The sequence below is a fragment of the Carlito syrichta genome, unplaced genomic scaffold, assembly GCF_000164805.1.
Source record: "Carlito syrichta isolate Samal-C Ts95f unplaced genomic scaffold, Tarsius_syrichta-2.0.1 Scaffold308791, whole genome shotgun sequence".
NCBI lineage: Eukaryota > Metazoa > Chordata > Mammalia > Primates > Tarsiidae > Carlito > Carlito syrichta.
Genome location: NW_007252887.1, coordinates 425,900 through 432,114, shown reverse-complemented (window position 1 = coordinate 432,114; position 6,215 = coordinate 425,900).

Here is a 6,215-nt window from a genome sequence, read left to right as displayed (position 1 = left end):
GCCTCCCAAAGGCACGGGATTACAGGCTGAGCCACCAAGCCTAGCCGCGAGTTGTTTTTCAAAGACATTGAATGGCCTTGTTCCAAAGCTTTGTAGATATGTGATCCCCCATGTAGCCTAGCCAGAAGCTCCATAAGTCATCATTACCCACCACCAAGATCTTCTAATACCACAGGGTGTATCAGTTGTATGGCCCAAGCAGCAGAGCCATTTATCCACTGTCTAGACCTGTAGCAGAGTCCTCTCCTCTTCTGGGCCCCAACAAAGCTGGCAGTCATTGGTGTCACTCAGCACATGGGCTACAGCAGTATTCCTAGGTATGAAATAGTGACACATGTTGCTCCCATAACTCAGAGATACTTGCCAGGCTTTGCGCTCCCTTCTTTGCAGTGGAGAAGTGCAAGATGTGATCATTTGTCTTTTATTTGAGAGTGGTTATTCTTGCATGCCCTGTCCACAGGAACCCTACAATTTTAATAATGTGAAGGCCCTTGAGTCTTTGTAAGGTTTATCTTTCATTCTATGGAGCACAGATATCTTACCACAGAGCATGATAGCAACTTCTTGCCTGTCTGGCTCAATTAACATAACAGCACTGATGTAGTAAATTAATGTATTGTTCTGCCGGATGTTCAAATAGTCTAAAGGACAGGAGAGTTAACATAGTCCTAGGGAAAAACTATTCCATCCACATGCCTTTGCCCTAGTTCCATCTATTTTTCTACTTGTGACAATTTGTTTGACAAACTATTTTCATCTCAGTGAGTCAGTCCTCCTGGCTGCTACTGTGACCCTGTTACTTATTACAATAATTGCATACACTTAGATTTTGGTAGTTAAGTGTTACCAACTGGCCTTTACTGGCTATTTAACCCATCATCTCCATTGCTATCAATGATAGCAAATGTATCATAGCACCTATCTCGTGTGAATGAAAAGTCTTTCTGGTCTTTTCTTACTGGAATAGAAAGGATGCATTCACTATATTCATGGCTGTATGCTGTGTACCTGTGATCATATTGATCTCCTCTAGCAAAAATCCTACCGCTGGCATGGCTGCTGCAATTAGAATTGCTTCACTGAGTTTGCACTCATCTGTTTTCATCTTCCAGGATCCTTACAGTTTTTGCAAGAGCCATACTAGTGGATTAGATGGAGATTTGACAGGGACCAACAGCCCTTCATTCTCTAGATTCTTAAGGAGATGGCACTAATTTCCACCATCCACTTAGTGATGTAATATTGTCTTTTATTAACTTGGTTGAATTTTGGGAAGAATTTTAGAGACTTCCTTTTGCCCTCTCCCAGTGTGAGTATCCTTTATCCCACAGGCCAAGAACCCAACATGGAGCTTGTTCCAATTATTTAGTGTGTTATTATCAATTATACTTTTAGGGACTGGGGAAATAATCCCTTAACAGATCTGAAGAGACAGAGGGCCCATATGAAACCAGGACTCCATTCACCAGCTGGTCTCTGAATATTCTACTCTAAAAGAGGGACATCATATGCTTCAAGTCTTGGGTATGACAGTCAGTTCTGACTGTGTCCAACATCTTTAAAATGTCTGGCTAGCCCCCTTTTTCCAATGCATAGCACTAGGGTGACCAACTCATCTCAGCGTGCTCCAGGCTTTTCTAATTTTATTTATTTATTTATTTTGTGTTGGAGTCTCTGTTGCCCGGGCAGGAGTGCAGTGGCACTGCACAGAGTCAACCTGCTGGACTCAGGCAATACTTCCGCTTCAGCCTTACAAGTAGCCAGAACTACAGGCGTGTACTGCCACACCCAGCTAATTTTTTTTATTTATTGTAGAGATGAGGTCTTGCTGAGTTGCCCAGGCTGGTCTTGATTGCCGCAGACTCAGGCAATCCGCTTGCCTTGGTCTCCCAAAGTTCTGTGATTACAGGCTGAGCCACAGAGTCCAGCCAACTCTTCTAATTTTAAAACAAAAGTCTCATGTTCCCCAGAAGTCCATCAATTCTGGGAAAACCAAGATTGTTCATTACTCTAAAATGTCTTTTGGAGGAGTGAGAAAATTTTTCCTAAGTATATTTGCTGTTATATTAAAACAGTCTTCCTATGGGGTCTTGACCTCCTCTGTAGTCAGTGGATTCTGAGTCTGAAAACAACCTCAGGTCCTTGATTGTGACTTTTAACTGGGGCAATTGCCCTTGGTCATTCATCCTTGATTAGAGTATCCTTGTTGTAATCCCATCTATTTTAACCTTTGTGACAATCTGTTTGACAAAATATTTTCATCTCTGTGGGTGTGATGTGGTAATCCCAAATTTCAGAGGGATTGTGTTTGATGTTTACCTATTCTAAGGAAGTTACCAGGAGGTCTAACAGGGAAAGACATTGGTTTATTCAAATTTATGGGAGGCACCAATGGCAGCAGTTCGGGAAGAATCCATGTCTTGGGGCAGTATAGTAAGCAGTTTTATAGGCAAGCATATCAATTAGTCAGATTCCTATATGGTGTTTAAAATTATCCCTGCCACAATCACGGGATGTAGTCCATCTCAGGAAAGTTGTGTGCTGGGGCTAGTCACTGCCATGCAGCTGGAGCTGACCCAGAAGAAGTTGATGGCTGCAGGCTGCCTGTTAGTAGCAATCTCAGTAGCTGAGTCAACAAGGCCTTTCTTTTTTTTTTAACAAGTCCTTTTTTGAAGGCCGGTCTAGGTAATGCATCTCCCATCTCCCATCACTAGAAATGCAGAAAATTAGACAAACTAAAGAAACATTCAGGAGGTAATTGGTAAGGAAAGGAAGTCCAAAATGATTCTTTTTTTTTTTTGGGGGGGGTAGACATTACTGTGCTCACCAATACTATCTGATTTCTTCTTTCTGGGCATTTGGGAAACTACATTCCCAGCACCACTGTAGTTAGGCAGAGTCCTGTGACTCACTCTGACCAATGAAACACAGGAGAAAGGGAAGACTGTTATTTCCAGCCGTGAAAACCTGCTGCACAATCCAGTCTCTCTTCCCCAACTACAGTGACTGGGAAGCCACACATTCTAGATGGTATATCAACAAAATAATGGCACTTCCATTTGCCTGCGTCCTTGAGGTAAGCAGTTAAATATTAGTATGGGCTCAGAAAAGAAGCTAGGGGTGCAAATAGGCATGCAGACAAATGCCCATGAATAGGTGATATTAGCCCAGGAGTGCATACTGAGTAAATAGAGGGCATTAGAGCATTGAAGAACACTGAAAATTTGCTCTACCTGGGGAGTGGAGGATGCAGGGAACATTTAGCAATGGGAGTGGTTTGTTAGTGATTATAGCTGGGACACTTTAAGTGGAGTAAGTGGCAGAGGCCATATTGTATTCAATTGAGAAGATACTGGCAGGTGGGGCAGGATGCTCACATAACTCAAGAAGGAAGGTTACAAATGAGAGGAGAGAGGAAAGAAGGGAGGATGTTTGTCTCAAAGGTTTTTTTTAAAGCTGTGGAGTGAACATTGTTAAAGATCTTTGAAGATACAGCTGATGTGTATGATGACTGATAAGGTAACACTCCTGACAGGGGAAGGATCTTGAGCGCTGGTAGTGGGCCACATTTCTGTTGTTCTCTTAATTTCCCTTATTTCTTCATCAGAATCACAGAGTTTAAGAGCTGAAAGCAATTTTGAAGATAATTTTGTTATCTTTATGAGGAAAATGAGACTTAAAATGTCTTAATTTCTCACCCATGGTCACATAGCAAATGAGGAGCCAAAAACTACAGGAAAAAATGTACATTTCCTTACTCCTAGTTTGACTCATTTTTTTAACTGAGAGAGCATTGTACTACTCCATTTGAAACTAATATTTTCCTGAAACTACTACTAGAGATTGTTTTCTAAAGTTCATAAAGGCAAAACATTGCTTTTAACATGGAGTGTGGTTAGCTTATATTTATGGTCAGTATTATACTTAGCAAATATCTTCATGACTATTAACATGATCAATTACTACATTTATAATGTGTGTTGCTTGTATATATGGTAATAAATATTTTATTCCAAGAAATTATTTAGAATGAAATATTCAGAGGAACATTTGTTTTCAGGAACATTTCCAAAAGTGATTAGAGACTTTAAAACTGATGAAACTATTTTTTTTAAAGTGATGACTATTGTGAAACAAGGTCTACTTTTAATGTATTTGAAAAGTATGACGCATTTCTTTAAAATTAAAATGTCATTATCATTGGGTGGGTGAATGACCTCTCTGGGATAGATGGAGCATTTTTTCATGCTAGGAATAGAAAACATTGATTCACATAAAAGACAATTTGGCATATCACAGAGGTTTAAATTATTAGAGAGGTTGAATGTTGGAAGTTTAATTTCAGTTTGTAAATAAACTTCTCTGTTTTGTGGCCATCTGTTTCATAATTGAAACACATTTCCAAGATTATATTCTTTCAAACATTTAAAACCTTGAGAGTAAGGACTAGAAGATATAACACTGAAGATCAAATTGGGCCTTACATGCAACCTACTATTAGTTTTGTGCCAGTGTATTATTTTAGTATAAAGTAGCAAAAGAACAAACAAAATCTAAATATTTTAAGTAGTTGCTTTTGTTTGAAAACTGTTGATAATAGACTAGAATATGTTTCAGTGGTTTTTAAAATAATATCTAGACTGAGGGCAGTGACTCATGCTTGTAATTCCAACACTTTGGGAGGTTGAGGTGGGAGGATCACTTGAGAGCAAGAGTTCAAGATCATCCTGCACAATATAGTGAGACCCCATCTCTACACACACACACACACACACACACACACACACACACACACACACACACACACACACTTAGCTGAGCATAGTGGTGCATACCTATAGTCCCAAATAACTTGGGAGTTGAGGCAGGAGGATCATGAGCCCGGGAGTTTGAGGCTGCAGTCAACTATGATCACATCACAGCACTTCAACTTGGGCAATAGAGCAGGACCTTGTGTCTAATATAAATGTATATATATAAGCCGGGCTCAGTGGCTCAGCCTGTAATCCCGCACCTTTGGGAGGCTGAGGTGAGTGGATTGCCTGAGGCCGCGGGTTCGAGACCGCCTGGGCAATGAGACCTCATCTCTACACTAAATCAAAAAATCAGCCGGGCATGGTAGCACGCGCCTGTAATTCCGGCTACTCGGAAGGCTGAGGCGGAAGGATCACCGGAGCCCAGCAGGTCGAGGTTGCGGTGGCCGGGAGCGGCTACTGCACTCCAGTCTGGGTGACAGAGTGAGACTCCAACTCAAAAAAAAAAAAAGAAAAAAAAAAAAAATATATATATATATACACATATATATATATATGAACAAGATAATCAAGGTACAATAACAAAAATTCCTTCTTTCCAATGAGTTATAATTTTGAGTTATTAATTAGGAGAAATATGTGCAAACTCGGAATAATAATTTCCTTTTATGCATTATAAAGTCACTAAAATATAATTTCTTCAAATTTTGCATACCCATGTCACTGATTCTTTAAAATAACAATTTGATTCCTATAACTTTTTATTATGGATAATAAAATTAGTGAAGTGAGGTGTTAAAGTTCTAAAAGTTAATTAAAGAAATAGAATAAGTATCTAATGTTTATAGTTATTAATTGCAAAATTTCATAAAATAAGTTATTTTAGAGAAAAACACAAATTATTAAAATAGTACTATCAAATATATTGACATAATCAGGATCAGAATAATTATGTAGTTACTGTAAATAAAATAATAAAACTATTATAAATGTGGTATGGGTTTTTAACAGAAAATATGGCACTAGCGCTGATTTACTTTTTTATTTTAGATTCAGAGGTATAAGTTATAAGTGCATGTTTGTTCATGAGCATATTGCATACTGGTGGATTGAGCCTTATGGGTACACATTCCCCAAATAGAGAACATTGTACCCAATAGGTAACTTCTGAAACTTCACTCCCTCCTGGCCTCCCCCCTTTTAGTATCCCAGTGTCTATTATTTTTATCTTTATGTTCATTTATTGGGAACGTGCAGTGTTTGGTTTTCTATTTCTGAGTTGTTTCCCTTAGGATAGTATTCTCCAGTTGCATCCATGTAGTTGCAAAGAACATAATTTTGTTCTTTTTTTTTTTTTTTGAGTTGGAGTCTCACTCTGTCACCCAGACTGGAGTGCAGTGGCCGCTCCTGGCCACCCCGGCAGCCTCGACCTGCTGGGCTCCGGCGATCCTTCCGCCTCAG